Raw genomic sequence first — 14,691 nt, 5'->3', positions numbered from 1 at the left:
TTTTTCTCTGGCTTGAACTCCTTTGTCAAAAGTAAAAATCTGTCAATTTACCTAAATTATATGAAAATCAGCTTATATAAATTTTCAAAATATGCACTCATGTGTTAACTCATATTTAATGGCTCATAGTTCAAAGATTTTCTTGTGGAAACTTCAGGATTTCCATGTGAAATTCTACAAAATAATCACTCTAACAATGTATATTTGAAAGACCAGTATCAGTCGTCGTCGGCAGCCGTCCGTCTCGAGAGACGATGGTGTAGCTTCTTAAGAGTCTATCTGCACCGCCGAGAATGGCTGTGCAGTCCGACTCGGGAGTGACATGGTATCTGTCTCCTCCCGTGTTGAATCGACATCATGCGATGACGCTGAAGCTACAGAGCCTGGGCAGGGTAATATGGAGGGTCTGCTGTTGCCCATGCAGCAGACCCCCCCTCTCTTCGCAGCTGAAGGGTCCAAGGGAAAGACGGAGTCGATACAGCTTGGGTTCAGGTGCGCCGCAGGAGTTGCCGGTGTTGACTACAACGTCAAACCGCCTTAGGGACTCCGGCTCCGGATTTTCTGTCGGGGTTTACTCCCTTAGCCTTTCCCCTAAAGAGGTATGCCGCAAGGCAGCGGAGGTTTTTTGGAGTCAGAGTTTTCCTTCTCTGATGTACCCTGACTGGAAGATCGAACCAGCGACACTTAGCTCGCAGGCCGACGCTCAATCCACTGAGCTAAACCAGCCAGGGCCACCAGTATCAGTAGCCTTTATTAATCATCTTAAATAACTGGTACTAGCCCTGTCTGGTGTGGCTCGGTTGGTTGGGTATCATCCCACAAAGTGAAAGGTCGCTGGTTTGATTCCCCGCCAGGGCACATGCCAGGGTTATGGGTTTGGTCCCCCATTGTGGAGCATATGGGAGGCAACTGATTGATGTTTCTCTCGCACATTGATGTTTCCCTCCCTCTCTTTCCCCCTCCCTTCCCCTTTCTCTAAAAAATAAATAAATAAAATATATATTTTTAAATTTTAAATTGCTACTAGTAAAATCCATGTGCTAAAATTTTATATACTTTATAATCTGTTTTTTCCAAACGTTGCTGTCCATTGGAATCACCTGAAACCTTTTTAAAAAATGCCTACCTGTAGATATTCTGATTTGATTATTATGACATGCGGCCTGGGCATCAACACCTTTAGAATCTCCCAAGTGATTTTAATGTACATTACATTTTGGAAAACATTGTTTTACTGTCTACATTTGGATAGTGAAATTTAGAGAACTCTTAAAGTAGCATATCTTAGGCTCTTTTTGATTTTAAAAGTAATTGATTGGTGCATGGTAATTTCTATTGATTTGTCCTCTGATTTCAGATGATTATATACAGTCCAAAAATAAAAATGTCACACATAACTATGCATGATTATACATTAACGTATAATCTGTTATCAGTGTGGCTTTACTATTCTCTTTGATTTCATGTTACATATAAAAATCTAACAATTACTGATGAGATTTGAGAGCTAAAGAATGTCTGCACGTTGCTTTATTTCATTTTAGCTGGTCTCATGGACCGTTTAGAAAAGAACTAGGTGACAGTGGTGTATTAGTAAAATCTATAAAATGTAATTATAAAACAGCATACTTGGATACCTGTATGCAAAAAAGGAAAGGACTAAATATTTAAGTAAACAAATTTCTCTGAAAGGCATATTCTTTCTTCACATTCCTATACTATTTCAGGGTTGGGCTTAAATTTAGGCATTTGTTAAATCACTATTTTCAATCTTATCAGTACTGCAAAGGACAATAAAGATGATAACAAAACAGTCAATTAACCTATGACACATTTATATGTCATAGGTATTATGTAATTTATTCTTACAATAAAGTAAGCTAGGAAAAAGACAATCAAGTCTTTTTGCACAGTTGGCATTTAGTATCTTGAAGTGTTGAATATGGTCAGGGATGCTGAGATAACTTCAGCAAGCAGGATGAATGGCCAGTACGCATGGAGGACTGTGGCTCGCTCAGACCATCAGCGGAGAGCGGGAAGCCTCATCCTCCCTTTATTAGGATTTCAAAAGTTACTAAAAATAGAACGAGGGGACTTCCGGCCAAGATGGAGGCTTAGACGGACACGCTAGGTCTCCCTCTACAACTAGAGAGGAATACAACTACTTCAAAACAAAGGATAACTAGAAATTCCAGAAAATAAAACTACACGGAAGCCCAACATATGAAGTTATAAACCAGCGGTGCCATTTGGGCAGGTAAGAGTTAAAGAGGGCATCGCTGTTTGCTATCGCACCTGAGACGGCGGCGGGGCGGCGAGAAATCCCAGCTGCGGTCGGGCCCCTGGCAGTGCGCGACCCCAGCGCTGGGGAGAGCAGCCACCGCATCGCCTTGAACAGTGAGGCCCAGAGGGCGGGAGGACGGATCCCGGTCTCCTGGCTGAATAACTGTGTGAATCCATCTTGGACCCCCGCCCCCAAAGAAAGCACCACAGGGCTGCGAAATAGGTCGCAGACAGGCGCCGGTCGCTGAATTGTGACGCGTACACAGGCACTGCTCCCGACAGCCGGCCCAAGAAAACAAAACGCATCTGTCAAAATGAGGCAGACAACTATAGAAATCCCGGTGGCACAGCTCACCAGGCAACAGATGGAGAACCTGACAGATGAACAGATAAGAAACCTGTCAGAGGCTCAGTTCTGGGCCATTGTTATCAGGTGGCTTACAGAATTCACAAAAGAGTAGGAAAAAGATAAGAAAGAAGCGAAAAAACATTCATAACGAAAGGAACAAAACCGCATACGAGACAGATGGTGAGGAAAAAAAATCCAGAGTTCATTTCAACAAACTGGAATATGGAGAAGGAACAAGCAGTCAACCAATGCAGAGAGAGGAAATGGGAAGCAACAATCAGAGGATCAGAAACCTCTGGGACAGCTATAAAAGGCCCAACATAAGAATCATTGGTTTGCCAGAGAGTGAGGAAGATGAACTAGAACTTGAAAAATTGAGTGAAAATATAATAAAGGAGAACTTCCCAGACTTGGGCAAGGGAATAGACTTGCAGGTCCAGGAAGCAAGGAGAGTTCCCAAGAGACTGGACCCAGGGAGAACCACTCCAAGACACATTATAATCAAAATGTCAAAAATTAAAGATAAAGAGAGAATCTTAAAAGCAGCAAGAGAGAAGAAAAGAATTATGTACAAAGGGGTCCCAATTAGACTATCAGCTGACTTCTCAAGGGAGACCCTGCAGGCAAGAAGGGACTGGCAAGAAATATTCAAAGTAATGAAAATCCAAAACCTACAACCACGAATACTCTATCCAGCGAAATTGTCATTCAGAATAGAAGGACAGAGAAAGTGTTTCCAGGACAAAATAAAACTGAGAGTTCATTAGATCCAAACCACTGTTATATGAGATGTTAAAGGGACTGGTTTAAAAAACAGAAGCTAGGGAGATGAAACAAAGGCAAACTAAACAGGCAACGAGAGTGGAAAAGGAACTGTGGGTACGGGAAGCATATTGGGGGGAGGTCAACAGGGAGGGGGAGTGGGGAGAGGGAGGGAGATGATATAGGAATTGGGGATCATGGTAGGAGGGAATGGAATAGACGGAGAGAGGTTGGGAGGAACTGTATGCACAACTAATGGACATAATCTAAAAGGGGGGGACAACTGGAGGGAGGGGGGCCACCGGGTGGAGGGGAGCAGAGGGAAGGGAAATTGGCACAAATGTAATATTTTAATCAATAAAACACATTAAATCTGAAAAAAAAAATAGAACAAGGGGTGTGAGCTTTACAGCCAACAATAAAAAAAATTTTACAAGTGAAAGAATTCTTACCAAGTATTATTAATATGTAAAATACAGTCAGGGTAACTTCTGGTTTTGATAACATCTATCAGGGAAACAAAGCCGATCTGCTAATCATCAAGGCCAGCCCCAATTTAAGACTTTATCTTCAAGGAGGCAGATGGAGTACTCAACAGACCTCTTTGTCCTCAGGATTCCATGACCCAGTGGCCTGAACAGCCTAAAGCTGCAGGCGGAGACAAGATTAGCTCATCATCTCCTGAGTCACAGGACACCTGGGCGGAGGGACATGGGAATGCCCCTCCCCAGAGATTTGTGTTCCTGCAACAGTATCTATTTTCATTTTATCAATCATCAAAGCAAAAATGAACTCAGCTCCTTTATTTATACGACAAATTTTTAAAGTAATGCCATGAATAATTTTACATATAAATAGAATAGAATATGTAACATATATTATATAAATATGTTATTGATTTCTGCTTACTTGTCCCATTAATGCTCACTTGACACAAATACCAGTTCTAAAGAAATGGGGCCATTATTCTCTAATGTCTGCCACCAGGCTTCTGACATTACTAAGAAAGTATTTAAAGTTGCTAAATATAAAAAGAGGTTATTGCTCCTACTCCCTATCCAAATATTTGTTCATTATTATGTCAAACCAGGTTCTATTAATCCGGAGCCCTTACTTTTTGGTTCTCATGACATAAGAGCTTTTCTGTAGGGCAAAATTATAAAATGGTAGAATCATTGGTGTGGCCTATTACATTGATTTATTAAGATTAAAGATTTCTAGTGAAATACTTTATTTTAATATAGTAATAAGCTCTTACATCTTCCTAAAGTATATTACCGACAGGATGTCGTATAAATATATCTCTTAGAAGAAATACAAAAAAACAATATGCAGTGGATATACAGGTGTTTTTCAAAATACAGAATTTTGAACATACAAAAGCAGGGAATTTTCCCAATTGTACCAGCTGAAAACCATCAAATTTTGATGTTTCTATTTCAGTTAAATCAATGTGTTTGATTATTATAGGAGATTCCCAAGTAGGTCATCAGTTATTTGCAGGCATTTATATTTCTTATTGCTGGGCTAAGGTAACAGACAGTATAATCAAATAGAAGCAAGAATTTGTGAGTGTAAGGGTGATGAAGAAATAGATGTAAGAGTTGGGAAGACGAATAGCAAGGAGCCAGATTAAAGAGAGAGCTGGGAGTATTGCAAAAGCAAATAAAACGCTTATCTGTGCATTCTATTCTCAGTTGAAGTACATATACAACTTTCCTCCAGTAACATTGAACCCTTCATGGGGTTCACCACTGTGACTGGGAATTGCATGAAGATGAAAAATATTAATCTTTGCCTATGTTTTAATCCAGAATTTTTTTTTTTTTTTTTTTGCTATTGAGTTGTAGGGGTTCCTTGTATATTTTGAATATTAGTAAACACTTTTTCAGGTATATGGTTGCAAATATTTTCTTTCATTCCTTACGTTGCCTTTTTATTTTGTTAACTGTTAGTTTTGCTGGGCAGAAAACTTTTTAGCTTTTTTTGTTGTTGTTTTCTTTTTTTGTCTGGGCATATCCAAGAAATTATTGCCAAGATCAATGTCAAGAATCTTTTGCCCCATGTTTCCTTCTAGGAGTTTAATGGTTTCAGGTCTTCCATTTAAGTCTTTGACCCATTTTGAATTAATTTATATGTATGACATAAGATAAGAGTCCTTTTTTTGCATGTAGATAACCAGTTTTCCCAATACCGTTTTTTAATGTATTTTATTGATTATATTGTTACAATAGTTCCAATTTTCTCCCCTTTATTACCCTCCACCCAGCATCTCCCTCCCCCAGCAATCCCCCCCAAGTCCGTACCCCTGGTTCATAAAAAATAACTATCCCTCCCTCTCAGATATTAAGACCCTTTTTAATCTTGTAAAGGACAATGGGCGAAGGTCTCAAGCTCCTCTAGCTGCTTCAAGCTGGACATGGTCGTCATCCTACCTACCCTTGGGTCCAGAAAACCCTAATAATAGTGGGGGTGTGGAGGGGAGGGTGGCCTGCCCACGTGGGGAAGGATTGTGCAGACTCCAGGTCATTTGGCTGTCCCCGGACAACGGCGTGCTTGGTTTAACAGGCTGGTGTCCTTGTTGTGTTCTGGGGGCAACAGATTTGGCGAAAAGGGTTAAAAGACATCATTCAATCCATAACTACTAGATGACAAAAAGCAGGGATTAATTTTTCAATGTTCCATATTAGGAGAAAGAAAAAAAGAAAGAAAAAAAGGGCTTCTTTGGAGGAAGGTGTGCTAGGCACATCTCATCTGTCCAAAACCCTTTTGCCCATTATACTTAGTTTTGGCTGAGGGAAATAGTTTAGGTTTCCCCCCTCTCAGACCTCTGGACCCTTTCTGTCCAAGCCATTAGGATAGAAAAGAGAAACCAGTTTTAAAGTGAAGCCCACAGACCACCCCATTCTTCACCAACCCAGCCATTTAATTCAGCCAAACCGTTGAGTCTCAGGAGGCAGCGCTGCAGAGAGGATTAAGTGAGGCTTATGCGTACAGACAATCACTCAGGTAATGCGATCATAGGCTTATGTCCTTTGAAAACAGAAAACACATGTTAATTTATATAACATAACCCACAAACAAGTCTCTAAATCTGTAAGACTGTCTTATTGGGAAGACATCCAGTTGCAAGGCACTTGACATTCTACTTGCCTGCAACTTGATTATCTTTGATGATATCACAGACATGGTTTAATTTTCAAGTGAAACCATATTTTAAATGAGAAGAAACTTTTAAGATGGTTAGTTGCCCTATTTTATAGTCTACTACTGATCATTGTAATTTTCCTTGAATAATGATTTTTCTCCCTAAGATTACCCTCCTTGTCTTTAAAGGGACTACATTAAGTCCATTTTTAATTTATCCTGTTCATTTGCATAAACATAACAAGAGCAGCAAATGATCACTTATGATCTTTAGTTCTGCTTTGCTGGAACTTACCCAAGGAATATTTAGGGTGACCCTCACTCTCTTCTTCAGGGCACAGAAGCTGAGCCACATACCTGGCATTCATCCTTGCCTGTACACACCTGTCCTTTCCAAGTCTTTCTGGTTTTTCATTGTGCCTTAAGGTCCCTTCTAGCCATCTTTCAGGAAAACAACCTTCGTTCCTTCCCTGGAAAGATTGCTGTGGACCGCACAACCAACCACGGTACCAGGCCTTTTATCTCGCGGGCTTTTATTACCTTTGAAAGTCATTCCCCGTTCCTCAGGGCTTTTTGGTAACAACCTGAGCCCAAGTATGTCTCCTTTAGGCTTGACATTCCAGTCAAAGACTTGGTCAAAAAAAAAAAAGAAGAAAAAAAAAAGGAACCTCTATTAACAACTGATCTTATTAGTTCTATGCAAAGAAACTTATGTCGTTACTTACTTGTTTAGAATGCCAAACTCTGGAGGGATCAAATAGGGAGAAAAACATACATCGTGAAGGAAAATCTTTGTCCTAATATTCACTTAACTGGCATTTCCATTCTTCATATTTTCATTTTTCCCCCACTAAAAAAAAAAAAAAATTTGTTTCTCCATTACAGTTGTCTCACTTTTTTCCCCCTCTTGCTTCCCTGCATTCTGCCCCTCCCTTCCCCCACCCAATACCATTTTTTGAGAAGACTATCACTTATCCATTGGTTGCATTGAATCTGTAAATTATACTGAATAATGTGGACATTTTAACAATATTAGTTCTTCTAATCCATGAACTGGGGATGTCTTTCCCTTTATTTGTATGGACATATGTTTTCATTTCTTTTGGGTATATATAAACCTAAGAATGAAATTTTTGGGTCACAAGGTAACTCTACATTTCATCATTTGAGGAACTGCCAGGATGTTTTTTAAAGTGGCTGGGAGGCTTTTTACAAATCACTGTAATCATTGCCATTAGTGAAACCAAGAGAAGATTCCAAACAGATGTGTAACCTGCTCTTTTCTGGCAGGAAAGAAAATTCTCAAATGGGAGATCATACTGTATTCACAGCCAGGAGACGTAGGTCACAATCTTGACCCTGCCTTTAATTATCTATATGACCTTGTGTCATTCATCTCCAGTGGGCACTGTTCCCGTGTCACTGTCTATAAATTAAGAAAGGGAACTGAATTAGATGGTATCCAACTGTAAATTCCAACCCTGAGAATTAAAGTGATGTGATGTTCTTCAATTAATCCTACAAACCATTTTATTAACATTTAAGATTTTGTCTGGCAAAGAAATAGGATATTATCTCTAGATTGTCTTATTACGAAAGAAAAGCAAATATTTTCTATTGTCGCCTTTTTTGTATGTTTTATTGATTATGCTGCTACAGTTGTCCCAATTTCTTTTCTCTTTGCTCCCCTCCATCCAGCAACCCCCTCCCTCCAACAGTGCCCCCCTTAGTCCATGTCCATGGGTTGTGCATAAAGCACTTCTCTACATCCCCCTGTCCACTCCCCACTCTCCTACTATGCTTCTTAATTCCTGCACCATTTCCCTCCCTCTCCTCCTTCCCCCTCCCTGCTGACCTGCCATCCCATGCTCCCCATACCTATGATTCTGTTCATGCTCTGGTTGTCTGATTAGTTTGCCTTTGTTTCCATTCCCTAGCTTCTGTTGATAGTTGTGATACTGTTATTTTAATGTTCATAGTTTTGATCTTCTTTTTCATAAATGTGTCTCTTTAACATTTCATATAATAAGAGCTTGGTGATGATGAACTCATTTAGCTTTACCTTGGCTGGGAATCACTTTATCTGTCTTTCCATTATGAATGATAGCTTTGCTGGGTAGAGTAATCTTGGTTGTAGGTCCTTGCTTTTCATCACTGTGAATATTTCCTGCCAGTCCCTTCTTGCCTGCAAAGTTTCTATTGAGAAATCAGCTGAGAGTCTTCTAGGTACCCATTTGTAGGTAATTCTCCTCTTCTCTCTTGTTGCTTTTAAGATTCTCTCTTTATCCTTAACCTTTGGCATTTTTATTACGATGTGTCTTGGTGTTGTCTGAGAGGGAACAGTGACAATTGCCACCCGCTTTTCCAGGCACTTCTCCCACTTCCCGTACCAAGAAAGCTGCCTCCTTCTCAAGACAGGTAGCTTCTTCCTCTGCCCCAGCCCCCATTTGCTTTCACAGTGAGAAGAATGTGGCTCTGTTTTCCCAAGCTCTGGAACTGCAAGCTACATGGTCTGGTTTGGGGCTGGGATCACTTCTCGGGTTTAAATGGTATGACTGTGTTTTTCACCACAGCTACTGCTAGCTGTGCCTGCCAGCCGCGGTCCCACCTGCCATGCAGGCTCTAGCCATGCTGCCTTCAAGCACTCCTACCACCACCACCACCACCACCCCGTAGCTGCTGCTCCGCTTCTCTTTCTCTCCATCCCGGCTCCGCCCCTCCTACCTTTCTGGATGATCATTTCTTCTTTATTTCTTTGCTGAATTCCCTGTAGTTTCAACTTTTTGTGTTTTCTGGGTTTTTTTTTTTTTTAGTTTTGAAGTGGTTGTAAGTTTCTTTTTAGTTGTGAGGAGACACAGTGCGTGTATTTACACCTCCATCTTGGCCAGAAGTCTATTGTTCCTTATTTTATTTTTTTCTTAGTTAGACCATATGCTGCTTAGTTCTACATAGAAAATAGACATAAACTAGAAGTATTTCAAACATATTTTTGGTTAGAAAAAAGACATCTTCATAGAACTGAAACTTGCTTATAAGGATGCCCAATTTGCATATATATCATATTGGGCAGAAAGCAGTTATTCATTATCTGTTTCTTATCTGTGCTATTCAATGTGTGGGTCACAGATGAGAAGCATTGGCATCACAGGGCAGCTGATTATAAAGGCAAATTCAAAGGCCCCACCTCAGGCCCAATGAGTCAGAGTCTCTGAGGCTGGGACCCAAGAATCTGAATTTTAACAAGATTTCTTGACTGAATCCTATTCACACTGAACTTTGAGGATCCCCAACTCTCAAAACTATTGCTTCAGACCCTATGCATTGAGGTGTTCCATCCTAATATAATTTCATATAATTATATTATATTTCCAACTTGTTTCTAGATTTAATTTCTAATCAGTTTTGAAACAGGAGATTTGGGTTTTACCTGAGTGTCTTTCATGAATGATTTGGAGCTAAATGTGCTTGATTTAGCAGCTGACACTTAATTTATGCCAAAGAGACAATGTCTAGTAGTGACAGCTGAATCAGTAAACCTTGGTTTACTTTCATCTGGCTCAGAAGAAATATCACTTCTTCACAACATAGCTTGTACAAGTCAGCCTGCCTATTTCTTTATCAGTTATTTTTAACAGCAATGAATTGTGAAAACTTCTAACAATCTGTTTCCTAATCGTTGTATTGTATTTGTTTCTCAATGAAGAAAATCTCTTTATACTACAAAAAAATATTTGAAAGATATTTTATAATTTCTAAGGTGTGTTTATGTGCATTTTGTCATTTAATTCTCATGGGGACTCTGTGAAGTAATATGATAATAGAATGACTTTCCATTTAACATGCTAAAAACTTCTAAGTGGAGATAGAGTAATTGAATACAATTGGGACAAAGAGAAATTGACTTAGGCAGTGGAAATGACCCCCAACTCTGACCCATTCACATTAGGGTTCATAGTCCAATTCAGGCCAAACATGAATACCCAAGAATTCCACTGGAGGTAACAGGTGAAAGCTCATCGTCTAAGCAGCCAACATGAGGTGATAGAGAACATACCTGAAGAAGACCGCAAATACGCTAAATGAGTCACCAAAATCCACATGGGAAGATATGACCTCCCAGTTTGACACCTGGAGACTCAGATCCGGGAAATGAGAAAACAGGGTCTTGGGAGTCATTTCTCCTTTCACTCCATAAATTGAGTTCTAATTCTATGCCAGGTACTGTATCCCTCCCTGTCTGGGAACACAATTGAGAGAAAAAGTACAGGGGATCCCTGCAACCATGGGACTTTCAATCTTGCGAGAGAGACAGAGATTAATGAATTAATTATGACAGTTAATGTATAATCATAATCACAAGTTAAGATAAGTGCTTGGGGCAAAAAAGGAATCACAGGTCTATGAAAGAAGAACTGACCTGGTTGGAAGAAGGAAGACTTCCAGAAAAGTGACTCTTGAGTTGAGAATTGAAGAACTGAGTAGGTGTCAACTAAGCTAATGTTCTTCAAAGTAATGTTTATTTTCTACCTCATCCTTTTGTAATGTCTAAATTTGTGGCTGCATTATATTATATATAACATATTAGCATAACTATACCTCTATGAAATTTATAATAAAATAACAAATATGCATATATTTGGAGGTATGTTCTTAGGCCTTCACAATCTGTGAAATGATTTAATAGGAATATGCATAGGTGGGTGGGGACAGAGGACAAAACAAGTATTATGACTTTCATATTTCTGCCTGTTAGAAAAACTGAATCAGCTAGAATTCCCAAGTAGCAAATACTGTTCTCACTAAAGGATCTTTAAAACCCTCCACTTCCACAACACACTCCAGAATGCTGAACATGTTAGGGAAACTGCTCCTTGAGTACTCAATATAGAGACAGAACTGCAGCCCCGTATTTGTTATCTGTTATGGCATAACAAATTATCCCAAAAGTTTGTGGATTAAGAAAACCATTTGTTATCTCATAGTTCCAATGGGTCAGGAATGGAGACATGATTTAGCTGGGTCTTTAGCTCTGGGTCTCCTACAAGGGTGAAGTCATCTCAACTACCCACATAGTTGGTAGCAAGATTCAGTTCCTCGTGGACTCTTGGACTGAGACCTCAGTTCCTCATGAGCTGTTGGTCAGGGGCCTCCCTTGGTTCCTTGCTACACAGGCCTCTCTTATAGAGCATTTCACAATATGACATCTGGTTTCATCAGAGAACTAACAAGCGATAGAGCAAGAGAGTACCAGCAAGAGGTGGTGTGCTAGCAAGACACAAATCACAGTCTTGTAACCTAATTACAGAAATTACATCCCATTACTTTTGCCATATTCTCCTCATTAGAATCATGTCACTAGTTCCAGTCTGAACTCAATATGGGGAGATTACATCAAAGTTTAAATACCAGGAGGCAGGGGTCATTGGGAGCCATGTTCAGAAGCTGCCTACCCCAGGTCCCAAAACAATACTGGGAAAACTCAGCAGAAATGAGGTAGCTAGTACAATAATGATTCCATTCACCATCTTGGATTAATATTGTCACCAAAAGTTCAAAGTCTACTTTAAACCATTCTTAACTTGATGCATACACGTGTGCACTGTATTCCATGCATAATTGTCATTCGAGGGCACTGAATCCTGGCCTCTTCACTTAGCACATTGCCTAAGAGTTCCCTCACTCAAGGCTTGCCAGCCACACTGGTAGTCTGCTCAGAATCTCATCTCATCTATCTAGAACATACTTCCTTTCAAATATGGGCCTGACTGTCCCCTGTCTTCATTCAGTTCTCTGCTCAAATGCCAGATCCTCAGAGAGGCCTTCCTTGACTAACCCCCACATCCCCACCCACTCTTCATTCTCCTTTACTCTGCTTCATGTTTCTCCATAATGCTTATTATTACCTGACATTCCATAATGTACTTTTCATTGATCTGTTTATTGTCTGTCTCCTCCAATAAACGTGTACTTTTGCTCATAAATTCTAGAACCTAGAGTGGTGCCTGGCGCAAAATAAGCACTCAGAAATGTTATCCAAGAAAAGGGATTAGAATTAGGTAAAGCTTCAAGAGACTGAAAACCTAAACTAACAGTAGCTTATATTGAAAAAGAAGGTTAAATTGCCCTCAGGTAAATGAAGTCCAATGTATGGTGTAATGACTGCTCATCAATCAGTCCAGTGCTGGTGTGGCCACTCAATACTCATCAGGAACCCTGATTCCTTCTATCAAATTATCCCCCTATGCTTAAAGTTTAACTATCAACCTTTGCCATGCACAGTGTAGGTGGTTTGGGATTTGGATAACAATCACATAACAAAAACAGACGACACCTTGGCTTTACTGAGAAGAATGATGATCTCACACAGTCTCACCAGCAGTATACGGGAGTGAAAGCTGCTCCACATCCTCACTAACACTTGGTGTTGTCAAGATTTACATGTTTTTTCCAATCTCGTGGCTATATTGTGGGACTTTATTATAGCCTAAGTTTGCATTTCCCTAAATGTAAAAACAATTAAGCAATTTTTCATACATTTATATCATTTGATTTCTTTTTTGTGCAGTGCCTCTTCACTACTATTTTACTGTTGGGTTGTTTGTATTTCCTTTAACTTATTTGTAAAAGTTCTTTATATATTCTCAATATTAATCCTTTACTGGCTATATGTATTGAAAATCTCTTCTCCCATGCTGTGCTCTTCCTTTTCCATGTTTGTAGTGACTTGATAAAATCCTTAATTTGTCAGTCTTTTCTTTACATTTAATGCTTTTAGTGTTCTGGTTAAAAAGTCTTTTTCTACACTAAGGTCATGAAGATATTCTTCTATATTAACTTCTAAAGTTTTATTATTTTGCTTTTCACATTTAACCTATGATACATCTGGAAATTAGTTTTATGTAAGGTTCAAGGTAAAATGTTGTTTTCTTTTTTCCCATATGTCTTAGTTGTCCCAGCTTTACCTCTGTCCTATTTGTCAAGAATCAAGTGTTCATTTGTGCGTTAGTCTTTATCTGGGTTTTCTAAACTGCTTCATTTTCTTACTCATCTATCTGTGTACTGATACAATAATTACTATAGCTTTATAAGTCTTGAAATTCAATAGCGAAAGCCCTCCCATCCTGTTAATACCTTTCAAAATAATTTTGTCTGTTTTTGGCTCTATGTATATAAATTGTAGTATAAGCCTATCATGTTCCACAAGAAAAATTGTTGAGTTTTTGATTGGCATTTTATTTAATCTATTGATCAATTTGGGATAATTTTATGTATTTTAAAATATAAATATTTGTGCACACACACCATATCTAGCTACACATCCATGAATGCTATATCATTTCATTTATTTGAATCTTCTTTTACTCTTCTCATTAAAATTAAAGAATGAAGGGTTAGATTTATTCTTAGGTAGGAGATAGTTTTTTGCCTTTTTTTATCGTTGTTCTTTTACAGTTGTCCCAATTTTTCCCCTGTTGCTCTCCCCAGCCCCACCCAGCCTGACTCCCATGGTCAACCCCCTCCCTGTTGGTACTAGATAATTTTAATTATAAATTGTATCTTTTTATTTTCTCTTAGTTACCAGTACAAAGAATAATTTGATTTTATAAGCAATAGAGTTGATTTTTAATGTTCATTTTATATCCAAAAGTCTTAAATTCTACCAATTTGTTAATTTTTTTGGATTTTCTATGTATGCACAATGATATTATTTGTGAATGGCACTTTTATTTCTTTCTTTTTAATCCAGCCTAAAGGATCCCAAGATCTCTATCCTTCCAAATACTTGTTATGTCTTTGTTTTTGTATACAAATGTATTTAATTTTTAAAGTAAGGCATTTTTTTACTTTTATTTTTCTTTTTTATTGACTTTATTGACGTGACATTGGTTACTAAAATTATGTAAATTTCAGGTGTACAAGTCTATAACAAATCATCTGTATATTGTATTGTGTGTTCACCACCCCAAGTCTCCGTCCATCATCATTTATCCTCCTTTACCCTCTCTTATCTCCCTATACACCCACTTCCCTCTGGTAATCACCATACTGTTATCTGTGTCTATGAGGTTTTTTTTCCTTTTTGTGTATTTCCATCACCTTTTTCACCCAGCCCAACAAAACTCCTCCCCTCTGATAGCTGTCAGTCTGCT

The sequence above is a fragment of the Furipterus horrens genome, unplaced genomic scaffold (genome assembly GCF_987537825.1).
Source record: "Furipterus horrens unplaced genomic scaffold, mFurHor1.1.pri manual_scaffold_17, whole genome shotgun sequence".
Classification (NCBI taxonomy): Eukaryota; Metazoa; Chordata; class Mammalia; order Chiroptera; family Furipteridae; genus Furipterus; species Furipterus horrens.
Note: the sequence above shows the minus strand (reverse complement) of the source record.